The sequence below is a fragment of the Oncorhynchus mykiss genome, chromosome 16 (genome assembly GCF_057628025.1).
Source record: "Oncorhynchus mykiss isolate SJ-2025 chromosome 16, ASM5762802v1, whole genome shotgun sequence".
In the NCBI taxonomy this organism is placed as follows: Eukaryota; Metazoa; Chordata; class Actinopteri; order Salmoniformes; family Salmonidae; genus Oncorhynchus; species Oncorhynchus mykiss.
In genome coordinates this window covers 75,343,044-75,357,887 of record NC_143037.1, presented here as the reverse complement: position 1 = coordinate 75,357,887, position 14,844 = coordinate 75,343,044, and the positions used below count along the sequence as shown (strand labels likewise).

Here is a 14,844-nt window from a genome sequence, read left to right as displayed (position 1 = left end):
GGAGCACTGCATGGTGAGGTAAGTAGTATTTTACGTTGTCTGCACTTGATGCGTTGTCCTTGGGCACGTCCTCTACCATATCCTGTTCTAAGTAGTCCTCTACTACTTCATTGTATCTGCTGTACAATGTCACATCCTTCTTCAGTCTTTTCTTCAGAATTTCAAACCATTTCTTGGCGATTCTACAGTTGTCTTGGAGTTCTGGCATTTCTCATTTCCATGGCAACTCCACATGCTATCGTCCGTCTTTGAAGGTGGTTGTTTTCTCTAACCTCTGTAGAGCCTCGTTTTCCTCTGGGTTCTGTGTTCTCACTTATAATACCCAGAGACTCAAGCTCCTGAACATTCATGTTGCCTTGGCGACACATGATATGGACACTGGTCCCTGCACAGACCATCCAAAAGTGCTCTCTAAAGCAACCAGCATACCCGTCAGTCGCTCCACTCTGCCTGATACTACTACTGGCAGATAGTCTGCTCCTATCAGGACAGATCTTCTAGCTATCTTCCTGCTCGATGGGCCTTCTACTCATGCCTTTTCCGTTTGTAGAAACACAGTGTTCTGTCCATCTGGTTTCATCTTCACTGAATGGGGAATAACTGAGGAAACATAATCATCTGCAGAAACAGTAGGGGGTTGAACCTCAATCCTCTTACCAGTACACACAGCAATGTGATGTCTGCTTCCACATGTTGCACATGACACATCTTTGACTTTACAGAATTTTGCTGGGTGTTTCTGTCCTAAACATAAAAAGCATCTTCCTGTTTTCTTTAGTTTCTCTTTGCGTGTAGCAATATTGTGGTCAGGGCAGTTCTCTGATTTGTGGTCTGCACGGTCACAGAATAGACAGTTTTGTTCCTTGTGGCTGGCTGGCTGTGTGCAGTGCCGCAGCTGTCTGGGTCTTTTTGTTTTCATTTCATTGGAGGAGGATGACTTGTTCAATGGTTTGTCCTCTTTCTGTTGGTTGCATGATCTTGTCATTTGGAGCGCTCTCTCCCTGCTCTGAACCTCTTTCTGTAGGAAACTGATAATCTCAGACACTTTCCATTCATCATCTACTCCCCTCTGACAACTATAGTCAAGAGCTATGTCCTCTGGAATCATCTGCAGTAAGATTGGGCATAGTAGGCTTCCAGAGGTTTCTGACACTACACCCAGTGATTCCAAGCTCCTAATCTGAATTTCACATTCATCATATAGCCGCCTCAATGCATTTAGGTCAGAGGATTTCTTCACAGGAGTGAGATTCAGCAGCTTTGACATGAGAACTAATCACAAGATCTTACCTTCCAAATCTGCTCTTGAGCAGAGCTATTGCATCATAGTTACTGTCTGTTAACATCAGTCATGCTGCTGCCTTTGCAGCTGGTCCAATGAGATATGTTTTCAGATAGGTAAACTTCTCTATTACACAGTGAATCATTGTTGTGAATAGCAGTCTCATACTGGCTCCAAAACTCCTGCCACATACTGACATCTGCATAGAATTTTCTAATCAACTTTGGTAGCCTTACTGATTGTCTGTGTGATCTGTTTGAGTTAGCGTCACTCACCCGGGCTGGTAGTGGGATGACGTCCTGTTTCTTCGTTATCACTCTTTGTGCACGACTCTTCAGCATGATAATGCGCTCTTTGTAATCCTCCGTGCATGCAATCTCTTCCTCCAATCCGTCCAATGGCGTTAACTGTTCAATTCCACGATCGAGTTCAAACGAACTGTCCTCCTCAGCTGATAGCAATTCCAACAATGTACTCAAGCGATCGGTATTCGGATTTGACTGGGTGATTTCAACGTCAATCTGATCCAAAATCCGCGTTGTGGAACCTCGAATGTCACCCCGCTTTGGTCTCATTCTTTCTGCTTCATGCCCGACGTTCCTCCTCAACCATTTCAGTCGCTTCATCCCTGTGATCTTCGTAGCAGCTCATACTTTTCCCAGGTTTCGGCACCAAAAATATAGAATAACTATCTTCAAAAGTAATGACTCGGGACGCCAGGTTGTGAAATGAAAGCTTATTTTAGTAATAATACTTGTTCACGTTTCATTGAACAACTTTAGATTCTACAAAACAATAAAAGAAAGTTCCTAGCGAAAGTCAGGAATATCACTTGAACATAACTGGCGCATTCATCCTTTTGTCTACTACCTGTCGCAAGGCATTCTGGTACTTCAGTCACTAGCGTAATGCAATACTAACCAATAGAGCAGAAGTATGTATGTAGTTCTCTCCCTCACACAATTTATAATACAATTACATATGTAAATAACAAAATAAAATATCTTTAGATACAGCTCAATGAATTAACTGTAAACATGAACTCTAACACATTAAAAGTTACAACAATAACAATGTGATCTGAGTGAGTAACCGAAAGGTTGCTGGTTCGAATCCCTAAGCTGACAAGGTAAAAATCTGTCATTCTGGCCCTGAACAAGGCAGTTAACCCACTGTTCCTAGGCAGTCATTGTAAGTAAGAATTTGTTCTTAACCTCTCTGGTACTCGACAACAGCAAGTGAAATTGCAGGGCACCAAATTCAAAACAGAAATCCCAAAATAATAATACTTCCTGGTTGGATTTTCCTTGGGTTTTCGCCTGCCATATCAGTTCTGTTATACTCACAGACATTATTTTAACAGTTTTGGAAACTTTAGAGTGTTTTATATCCAAATCTACTAATTATATGCATATCCTAGCTTATGGGCCTGAGTAGCAGACAGTTCAATTTGGGCAATCTTTTCATCCAAAATTCCAAATGCTGCCCCCTACCCTAGAGAAGTTGCCTAGTTAGATGAAGGTTAAATATTTAAAACTGTAAAAACACAAAGACAGTCGTGAAGAGGGCACGACAAAGCCTATTTCCTTCTACAGCTGCACCATCGAGAGCATCCTGACTGGCTGCATCACTGCCTGGTATGGCAACTGCTCGGCGGTTAGTGCATACGGCTCAGGACTGGGGCCAAGCTTCCTGCAATCCAGGACCTCTACACCAGGCGGTGTCAGAGGAAGGCCCTAAAAATGGTCAAAGACTCCAGCCACCCGAATCATGGACTGTTCTCTCTACTAGAGATCGACCGATTATGATTTTTCAAGGCCGATACCGATTATTGGAGGACCACAAAAAGTCGATACCGATTAATTGGCCGATTTAAAAATATATATATTTAAAAAAAATACTGAATGAACACTTATTTTAACTTAATATAATACATCAATAAAAACAATTTAGCCTCAAATAAAATGAAACATGTTCAACTTGGTTTAAATAATGCAAAAACAAAGTGTTGGAGAAGAAAGTAAAAGTGCAATATGTGCCATGTAAGAAAGCTAACGTTTCAGTTCCTTGCTCAGAACATGAGAACATATGAAAGCTGGTGGTTCCTTTTAACAGGAGTCTTCAATATTCCCAGGTAAGAAGTTGTAAGTTGTAGTTATATATATATATATATATATATATATATAGGACAATTTCTGTCTATACGATCTGTATTTCATATACCTATGTCTATTGGATGTTCTTATAGGCACTTTAGTATTGCCAGTGTAACAGTATAGCTTCCGTCCCTCTCCTCGCCCCTACCTGGGCTCGAACCAGGAACACATTGACAACAACCACCCTCGAAGCAGCGTTACCCATCGCTCCACAAAAGCCGTGGCCCTTGCAGAGCAAGGGGAACAACCACTCCAAGTCTCAGAGCGAGTGACGTTTGAAACGCTATTAGCGCGCACCCCGCTAACTAGCTAGCCATTTCACATCCGTTACACCAGCCTAATCTCGGGAGTTGATAGGCTTGAAGTCATAAACAGTGCAATGCTTGAAGCACAGCGACTAGCTGCTGGCAAAACGCATGAAAGTGCTGTTTGAATGAATGCTTATGAGCCTGCTGGTGCCTACCATCACTCAGTCAGACTACTCTATCAAATCATAGACTTAATTATAACATAATAACACACAGAAATACGAGCCTTAGGTCATTAATATGGTCGAATCCGGAAACTATCATCTCAAAAACAAAACGTTTATTCTTTCAGTGAAATACGGAACCGTTCCGTATTTTATCTAACGGGTGGCATCCATTAGTCTAAATATTCCGGTTACTTTGCACAACCTTCAATGTTATGTCATAATTACGTAAAATTCTGGCAAATTAGGCAGCCCAAACTGTTGCATATACACTGACTCTGCGTGCAATGAACGCAAGAGAAGTGACACAATTTCACCAGGTTAATATTGCCTGCTAATCTGGATTTCTTTTAGCTAAATATGCAGGTTTAAAAATATATACTTCTGTGTATTGATTTTTTCAAAATGCATTGATGTTTATGGTTAGGTACAGTCGTGAAACGATTGTGCTTTTTCAGCAAATGCGCTTTTGTTAAATCATCCCCCGTTTGGTGAAGCTGGCTGTCTTTGTTAGGAAGAAATAGTATTCACAGAGTTCGCAACAAGCCAGGTTAGCAGGCAATATTAACTAAATATGCAGGTTTAAAAATATACACTTGTGTATTGATTTTAAGAAAGGCCTTGATGTTCATGGTTAGGTACACATTGGAGCAAGACGGTCCTTTTTCGAGAATACGCACCACATCGATTATATGCAACGCAGGACACACTAGATAAACTAGTAATATCAGCAACCATGTGTAGTTAACCTGTTAGAGCTCTAGGGGCGCTATTTCATTTTTGGATAAAAAACGTTCCCGTTTTAAGCGCGATATTTTGTCACGAAAAGATGCTCGACTATGCATATTCTTGACAGTTTTGGAAAGAAAACACTCTGAAGTTTCAGAATCTGCAAAGATTTTGTCTGTAAGTGCCCCAGAACTCATTCTACAGGCGAAACCAAGATGATGCATCACCCAGGAATTAGCAGAATTTCTGAAGCTCTGTTTTCCATTCTCTCCTTATATGGCTGTGATTGCGCAACGAATGAGCCTACACTTTCTGTCGTTCGCCCAAGGTCTTAGCAGCATTGTGACGTATTTGTAGGCATATCATTGGAAGATTGACCATAAGAGACTACATTTTCCAAGTGTCCGCCTGGTGTCCTGCGTCGAATTCGGTGCGCAATTGCCAGCTGCTTCTACTTTACCATTTGATTCAGGGGAGAAAGCATGTGTCCAAGAACGATGTATCAATGAAGAGATATGTGAAAAACACCTTGATGATTGATTCTAAACAACGTTTGCCATGTTTTCAGTCGATATTATGGAGTTAATTTGGAAAAAAGTTCGCGTTTTGAGGACTGAATTTTCGGATTTTTTTTGGTAGCCAAATGTGATGTATAAAACGGAGCTATTTCTAATACACAAGGAATCTTTTTGGAAAAACTGAGCATCTGCTATCTAACAGAGTATCCTCATTGAAAACATCAGAAGTTCTTCAAAGGTAAATGATTTTATTTGAAGGCTTTTATGTTTTTGTTAATGTTGCGTGCTGGATGCTAACGCTAATGCTAACGCTAAATGCTAACGCAAAATGCTAACGCTAGCTAGCTACTTTTACACAAATGATTGTTTTCCTATGGTTGAGAAGCATATTTTGAAAATCTGAGATGACAGTGTTGTTTACAAAAGGCTAAGCTTGAGAGATGGCATATTTATTTCATTTCATTTGCGATTTTCATAAATAGTTAACGTTGTGTTATGCTAATGAGCTTGCTGATAGATTTACACAATCCTGGATACAGGGGTTTTTTCATAGCTAAACGTGACGCAGAAAACGGAGCGATTTGTCCTAAACAAATAATCTTTCAGGAAAAACTGAACATTTGCTATCTGAGAGTCTCCTCATTGAAAACATCTGAAGTTCTTCAAAGGTAAATGATTTTATTTGAATGCTTTTCTGTTTTTTTGTGTAAATGTTGCCAGCTGAATGCTAATGCTAAATGCTACGTTAGCCTACAATACTGTTACACAAATGCTTGTTTTGCAATGGTTGAGAAGCATATTTTGAAAATCTGAGATGACAGTGTTGTTAACAAAAGGCTAAGCTTGAGAGCTAGCATATTTATTTCATTTCATTTGCGATTTTCATGAATAGTTAACGTTGCGTTATGGTAATGAGCTTGAGTCTGTATTCACGATCCCGGATCCGGGATGGGGAGATCAGAAAGGTTAACTAGTGATTATGATTGATTGTTTTTTTTATAAGAAAAGTTTAATGCTAGCTAGCAACTTACCTTGGCTTACTGCATTCGCGTGCAATGTAATCAGGTGGTTAGAGCGTTGGACTAGTTAACTGTAAGGTTGCATGATCGAATCACCGAGCTGACAAGGTAAAAATCTGTCGTTCTGCCCCTGAACAAGGCAGTTAACCCACCGTTCCTAGGCCGTCATTGAAAATAAGAATTTGTTCTTAACTGCCTAATTAGAGATTAAATAAAGGTGTAAAAAATATATAAAAAATAAAAAATATTTTTTTTTAAATCAGCCAAATCGGTGTCCAAAAATACCGATTTCCGAATGTTATGAAAACTTGAAATCGGCCCTAATTAATCGGCCATTCCGATTAATCGGTCGACCTCTGCTCTCTACTCCCACACGGCAAGTGATACCGGAGCACCAAGTCTAGGTCCAAAAGGCTTCTTAACAGTTTCTACCCCCAAGCAATAAGACTGCTGAACAGCTAATCCAAGGGCTACCCAGACCCCTCTTTTATGCTGCTGCTAATCTCTGTCTATGCATAGTCACTTTAACTCTACCTACATGTACAGATCACCTCAATTACTTTGAATAACCTGTGCCCCCGCACATTGACTCTGTACCGGTACCCCCTGTATATAGCCTCCACATTGACTCTGTACCGTAATACCCTGTATATAGTCTCCACATTGACTCTGTACCGGTACCCCCTGTATATAGTCTCCACATTGACTCTGTACCGGTACCCCCTGTATATAGTCTCCACATTGACTCTGTACCAGTACCTCCTGCATATAGCCTCCACATAGACTCTGTACTGGTACCCCCTGTATATAGTGTGAGAGATGACGGCCCAGTACATCACTGGGAACGCAAGGCACTGCAGAGGGTGGTGAAGACGGCCCAGTACATCACTGGGAACGCAAGGCCCTGCAGAGGGTGGTGAAGACGGCCCAGTACATCACTGGGAACGCAAGGCCCTGCAGCGGGTGGTGAAGACGGCCCAGTACATCACTGGGACCGCAAGGCACTGCAGAGGGTGGTGAAGACGGCCCAGTACTGTTTCTTATTGTTGTTTCATTGTCCAGAAGGAATCTGCAAGTAAGCATTTCATTGGACGGTGTATCCCATGTGATTCCTGTACTAATAAAAGGTGAAACTATGAGTGAGACGACTGCTACAGTATAACTGTAATTTACAATAGGCCTACAGGGTGTGAACACTGCATATTAACAAAGCATATGAGTGTGGTGCTTGTGAGCACTCCTGTGTGTGTGTGTATGCATGTAGGTATATAGCTCTGTATGTGTGTGTGTATGCATGTAGGTCTATAGCTCTGTATGTGTGTGTGTGTATGCATGTAGGTCTATAGCTCTGTATGTGTGTGTGTGTATGCATGTAGGTCTATAGCTCTGTATGTGTCTGTGTGTATGCATGTAGGTCTATAGCTCTGTATGTGTCTGTGTGTATGCATGTATGTCTATAGCTCTGTATGTGTGTGTGTGTATGCATGTAGGTCTATAGCTCTGTATGTGTGTGTGTGTGTGTGTGTGTGTGTATGCATGTAGGTCTATAGCTCTGTATGTGTGTGTGTGTGTGTGTGTGTGTGTATGTGTGTATGCATGTAGGTCTATAGCTCTGTATGTGTGTGTGTGTGTGTGTGTGTATATGCATGTAGGTCTATAGCTCTGTATGTGTGTGTGTGTGTGTGTATATGCATGTAGGTCTATAGCTCTGTATGTGTGTGTGTGTGTGTGTGTGTGTATGCATGTAGGTCTATAGCTCTGTATGTGTGTGTGTATGCATGTAGGTCTATAGCTCTGTATGTGTGTGTGTGTATGCATGTATGTCTATAGCTCTGTATGTGTGTGTGTGTGTATGCATGTATGTCTATAGCTCTGTATGTGTGTGTGTGTATGCATGTAGGTCTATAGCTCTGTATGTGTGTGTGTGTGTGTGTGTGTGTGTATGCATGTAGGTCTATAGCTCTGTATGTGTGTGTGTGTGTGTGTGTGTGTGTATGTGTGTATGCATGTAGGTCTATAGCTCTGTATGTGTGTGTGTGTGTGTGTGTGTATATGCATGTAGGTCTATAGCTCTGTATGTGTGTGTGTGTGTGTGTATATGCATGTAGGTCTATAGCTCTGTATGTGTGTGTGTGTGTGTGTGTGTGTATGCATGTAGGTCTATAGCTCTGTATGTGTGTGTGTATGCATGTAGGTCTATAGCTCTGTATGTGTGTGTGTGTATGCATGTATGTCTATAGCTCTGTATGTGTGTGTGTGTGTGTGTGTGTGTGTGTGTATGCATGTAGGTCTATAGCTCTGTATGTGTGTGTGTGTGTGTATATGCATGTAGGTCTATAGCTCTGTATGTGTGTGTGTGTGTGTGTGTGTGTATATGCATGTAGGTCTATAGCTCTGTATGTGTGTGTGTGTGTGTGTGTATGCATGTAGGTCTATAGCTCTGTATGTGTGTGTGTGTATGCATGTAGGTCTATAGCTCTGTATGTGTGTGTGTATGCATGTAGGTCTATAGCTCTGTATGTGTGTGTGTGTGTATGCATGTATGTCTATAGCTCTGTATGTGTATGCATGTAGGTCTATAGCTCTGTATGTGTGTGTGTGTGTGTGTGTGTGTGTGTGTGTGTGTGTGTGTGTATGCATGTAGGTCTATAGCTCTGTATGTGTGTGTGTGTGTGTGTGTGTATATGCATGTAGGTCTATAGCTCTGTATGTGTGTGTGTGTGTGTGTATGCATGTAGGTCTATAGCTCTGTATGTGTGTGTGTGTATGCATGTAGGTCTATAGCTCTGTATGTGTGTGTGTATGCATGTAGGTCTATAGCTCTGTATGTGTGTGTGTGTATGCATGTATGTCTATAGCTCTGTATGTGTGTGTGTGTGTGTGTATGCATGTAGGTCTATAGCTCTGTATGTGTGTGTGTGTGTGTGTGTGTGTGTGTGTGTGTGTGTATATGCATGTAGGTCTATAGCTCTGTATGTGTGTGTGTGTGTGTGTGTGTGTGTATATGCATGTAGGTCTATAGCTCTGTATGTGTGTGTGTGTGTGTGTGTGTGTGTGTATGCATGTAGGTCTATAGCTCTGTATGTGTGTGTGTGTATGCATGTAGGTCTATAGCTCTGTATGTGTGTGTGTATGCATGTAGGTCTATAGCTCTGTATGTGTGTGTGTGTGTATGCATGTATGTCTATAGCTCTGTATGTGTGTGTGTGTATGTATGTAGGTCTATAGCTCTGTATGTGTGTGTGTGTGTGTGTGTGTGTGTACACACGTGTCTCCTAAATGGAGCACAAATCACCACAGAGACGTTAAGTTCAATAAACATGCATGGATGGTTGAATCAGCATTTGCGCTGTAGCACCACACTAATTAGTCTAGCTTAGACAGTGAGGAGGCACTGCTGGAGCAATGGTACAGTAGTCACTATGTAGAGGTTGGACTGGTTACTAGACTGTTTAGGAGGTTGGACTAGGAATCAATATAATAATAAGCACTTGTTAGTCAGCTAAGGAATCTACATCTGAATGATACGCTGACTTTCAAACAGTGTAAAGAAATGTATATAATCTACGGTGTTCTGGACTCCATTTCTACGTGTTCTGACTGATGACGTCATAGATGGGAGTCGGGGACAACGCTGACTTTCAAACAGTGTAAAGAAATGTATATAATCTACGGTGTTCTGGACTCCATTTCTACGTGTTCTGACTGATGATGTCATAGATGGGAGTCGGGGACAACGCTGACTTTCAAACAGTGTAAAGAAATGTATATAATCTACGGTGTTCTGGACTCCATTTCTACGTGTTCTGACTGATGACATCATAGATGGGAGTCGGGGACAACGCTGACGCGACTACAAGCAGACAGCGGTTGTAAAGCAAGAACAAGCTTTAGTCAGGGATGGATCATTAGAGAGGAAAAGACGGAGCTTGGTTTTGTGGTATCCTCACTAACTTTCTCATTCAGTAACCCTTCTAAATACTATAACGATTCGCCTCCAACAAAAATGTTTTTTAGAGAAATAGCTAAATCTGCCAAGTTTGACATGGTCTGTGTGAGAGTTTGATAGGATATCTATTTGGACTGCAAATTGCTCCCATTGTTAGAGGACTAGGCCTATGTGATCACATTAAAATGTGCATTTCAGACCTACAGGAGACTTTCACATGTCCCCAAGTTAAACAGACTAAGAATAAGCCTCAGTTAGCAAGGGTTTTGAATGTGCAATAACATTATTTGATTGGGTTAAAGTCTGGGCTCTGGCTGGGCCACTAAAGGACATTCAGAGACTTGTCCCGAAGACAGTCCTGCGTTGTCTTGGCCGTGTGCTTAGGGTCGTTGTTCTGTTGGAAGGTGAACCTTCGACACAGTCCGAGGTCCTGAGCGCTCTGGAGCAGGTTTTCATCAAGGATCTCTCTGTACTTTGCTCTTTCCCTCGATCCTGACTAGTCTCCCAGTCCCTGCCGCTGAAAAACATCTCCACAGCATGATGCTGCCACCACCATGCTTCGCTGTAGGGATGGTGCCAGGTTTCCTCCAGACATGATGCTGCCACCACCATGCTACGCTGTAGGGATGGTGCCAGGTTTCCTCCAGACATGATGCTGCCACCACCATGCTTCGCTGTAGGGATGGTGCCAGGTTTCCTCCAGACATGATGCTGCCACCACCATGCTTCGCTCTAGGGATGGTGCCAGTTTTCCTCCAGACATGATGCTGCCACCACCATGCTTCGCTGTAGGGATGGTGCCAGGTTTCCTCCAGACATGATGCTGCCACCACCATGCTTCGCTCTAGGGATGGTGCCAGGTTTCCTCCAGACATGACACTCAGGTCAAATAGTTCAATCTTGTTTTCATCAGACCAGAGAATCTTGTTTCTCATGGTCTGAGAGGTTTTAGGTGCCTTTTGGCAAACTCCAAGTGGGCTGTCATGTGCCTTTTTACTGAGGAGTGGCTTCCGTCTGGCCACTCTACCGTAAAGTCAAGATTGGTGGAGTGCTGCAGAGATGGTTGTCCTTCTAGAAGTTTCTCCCATCTCCACAGAGGAACTCTAGAGCTCTGTCAGAGTGACCAGTGGGATATTGGTCACCTCCTTGACCAAGGCCCTTCTGCCCAAATTGCTCAGTTTGGCTGGGCGGCCATCTCTAGGAAGGGTCTTGGTGGTTCCAAACTTCTTCCATTTAAGAATGATGGAGGACACTGTCTTCTTGGGGACCTTCAATGCTGCAGACATTTTTTTGTTACCCTTCCCCAGATCTGTGCCTCGACACAATCCTGTCTCGGAGCTCTACGGACAATTCCTTCGACCTCATGGCCTGGTTTTTGCTCTGACATGCACTGTCAACTGTGGTACCTTATATAGACAGGTGTGTGCCTTTCCAAATCATGTCCAATCAATTGAATTTACCACAGGTGGACTCCAATCAAGTTGTAGAAACATCTCAAGGATGATCAATGGAAACAGGATGCACCAGAGCTCAATTTCCAGTCTCATAGCAAAGGGTCTGAATACTTATGTCAATAAGGTATCAGATATTAGTATCCCCTCCACCACCTCTTCGGAGGGCAAATCTCTCTTTTTTTTTTTTTTACATATAGATTGTACATACACGGCACTTTTATATAAAGCAGTCACATAACAGTAATACATTACCAAACATCAGCTCTTTAATCCCGCCCGCTCAGCCCATCCCACCTGTCACCATAGACCTCAGCTCTTTAATCCCGCCCCCTAAGCCCATCCCACCTATCACCATAGACATCAGCTCTTTAATCCCGCCCCCCCAGCTCTCGTTTCCCCCTAGAAATTCCTTTCGTTCCAACCCAGGCCTGTGAGAGAGAAGTGAGGGCCAAGCCTGGAAATGGAAAAAACACTTTTCAGTGCGGTTGGTTAGAAAATATTAAATAAAAATGTATTTTTTCCATTAGATGTATAAACCTATTTAACACCAATCTGCATAGTTCTGTTTCTCTCTCTCACACACACACACACACAGAGAGACAAAGCTAATGATGCGCTCTCTCACATGGGACATAGTCTGTCCATATCCTAGCTATAGTTGTACTACATGGCTCCATTGGCAACCACATGCTTTATGGGGGAGGACGTAAGGTAACACGTTTCAGATGTTTTAAAGACGATAGTAAAACTGTTATCGGTTTACCTGATGCAGAGCAGAACATAAAGCAACTGCTTGCTCTGTCCCTTACTGTCCTGACACATTCAAATCTCACAGACACTGAAAAACAGCATTCATGGTGAGAATTTATTTATCCTCACCACTGAATTACAATGAAAACCATAAGAGGTTTGACTTGGCATTCTAGCAACAGCTCACAGTTGACACTAGCTCTCAGGAGCCCAAGTGGTTGGTTGGTGGGTGGGTGGGTGTAAGATATATATTACCAGTCAAAAGTTTGGACAAACTAACACATTCAAGGGTTTATTTTTTACATTGTAGAATAATAGTGATGACATCAAAACTATGAAATAACATATGTAGTAACCAAAAAAAAAAAGTGTAAAACCTTTGACTGGGAGGTGACCAAGTACCCAATGGTCAATCTGACAGAGCTCTGGAGTTCCTCTATGGAGATGGGAGAACATTCCAGACGGGCAACCATCTCTGCAGCACTCCACCAATCAGGCCATTATGGTAGAGTGGCCATACAGATGCCACTCCTCAGTAAAAAGGCACATGACAGCCCGCTCTGAGTTTACGAAAAGGCACCTAAAGACTCTCAGACCATGAGAAACAAGATTCTCTGGTCTGATGAAACCAAGATTGAACTCTTTGGCCTGAATGCCAAGTGTCACATCTGGATAAAACCCTGCACCATCCCTACGGTGAAGCATGGTGGTGGCAGCATCATGCTGTGGGGATGATTTTCAGCAGTAGGGACTGGGAGACTAGTCAGGATCGAGGCAAAGATGAACGTAGCAAAGTACAGAGAGATCCTTGATGAAAACCTGCTCCAGATAGCTCAGGACCTCAGACTGTGGTGAAGGGAAACGGGAAAACGACCCTAAGCACACAGCCAAAACAACGCAGGAGTGGCTTCACGACAAGTCTCTGAATGTCCTTGAGTGGCACGGATTTGATCCCAATCTCTGGAGAAACCTGAAAATAGCTTTGCAGCGACACTCCCCATCCAACCTGACAGAGCTTGAGAGGATATGCAGAGAAGAATGAGAGAAACTCCCCAAATACAGGTGCAAAGCTTGTAGCGTGGTACCCAAAAAGCCAAAAGGTGCTTCAACAAAGTACTGAGGAAAGGGTCTGAATACTTATGTAAATGTCATTTGTAAACACCTGTTGTGATATTTTTTGTTTATACATTTGCAAAAAGTTCAAAAAACCTGTTTTGTTTTGTCATGATGGGGGTATTGTGATGTCATTATGGGGTGTGATGTCATTATGGGGTATTGTGATGTCATTATGGGGTATTGTGATGTCATTATGGGGTATTGTGATGTCATTATGGGGTATTGTGATGTCATTATGGGGTATTGTGATGTCATTATGGGGTATTGTGTGTAGATTGATGAGGAAAAACAACTACTTAATCCATTTTAGAATAAGGCTGTAACGTAACAATGTCTAAAAGGTCAAGGGGTCTGAATACTTTCTGAATGCACTGTAAGTGATTAATTTACAATATTAACATAATTACAATAATATTGTTAACAGGGACAATTAGAAACAACAAAAATGAAGGTTAAAAAGAACTATACAATGGACATTAATCTTACCGCACACACTCAGGGGTATGATTACTTTCCAAATGCATTGTAATTCCAAAGGACACTCTGGCAAAACGTACATTGTTTGGTTAATAAAGCAATTTGAATTGAGAGAGAGAGAGAGAGAGAGAGAGAGAGAGAGAGTGTGGAGATTAATATGTAAGAGTTATTTCAACAGGTGGAGAAAGATCCTAAACTACATTCAGATGTCACCTACATACATACATAATGTTGCAGAAAGTAATCATTTGAGATCCGATCACACTAAAAACAAGCAATGGAAGGGCAAATTAACCCTATGTGTGATGCCAGGACAACAACCTCTCGCTCAACGTGAGCAAGACAAAGGAGCTGATCGTGGACTACAGGAAAAGGGGGGCCGAACAAACACCCATTCACATCGACGGAGCTGTAGTGGAGCGGGTCGAGAGCTTTAAGTTCATTGGTGTCCACATTTACTAACAAACGTATCATGGTCCAAACACACCAAGACAGTCTTGAAGCTGGCACGACAATGCCTATTCCCCCTCAGGAAACTGAAAAGATTTGGCATGGATCCTTAGATCCTCAAAAAAGTTCTACAGCTGCACCATCGAGAGCATCTTGCCCGGTTGCATCACCGCCTGGTATGGCAACTGCTTGCCTACAGAGGGTAGTGCATACGGCCAAGTACATCCCTGGGGCCAAGCTTCCTGCCATCCAGGACCTCTATACCAGGCAGTGTCAGAGGAAGTTCCAAAGAATTGTCAGACTCCAGCCACCCAAGTCATAGACTGTTCTCTCTGCTACTGCACAGCAAGCGGTAACAGAGCGCCATGTCTAGGTCCACAAGGCTTAACAGCTTTCACCCCCAACCATAAGACTGCTGAACAGCTAATCAAATAGCTACCCCACCACCACCACCCACACTTGTTTGTCACTT

The 14,844-nt window shown here is 42.5% G+C and overlaps 1 protein-coding gene across 1 annotated transcript in view; it reads right to left on the bottom strand.

Annotated features, from left to right (window-relative positions):
• Positions 1-14,844, bottom strand: part of LOC110491159 (guanine nucleotide-binding protein G(i) subunit alpha-3) — a 71,582-nt gene that overhangs the window by 55,489 nt on the left and 1,249 nt on the right. The window lies entirely within an intron of this gene.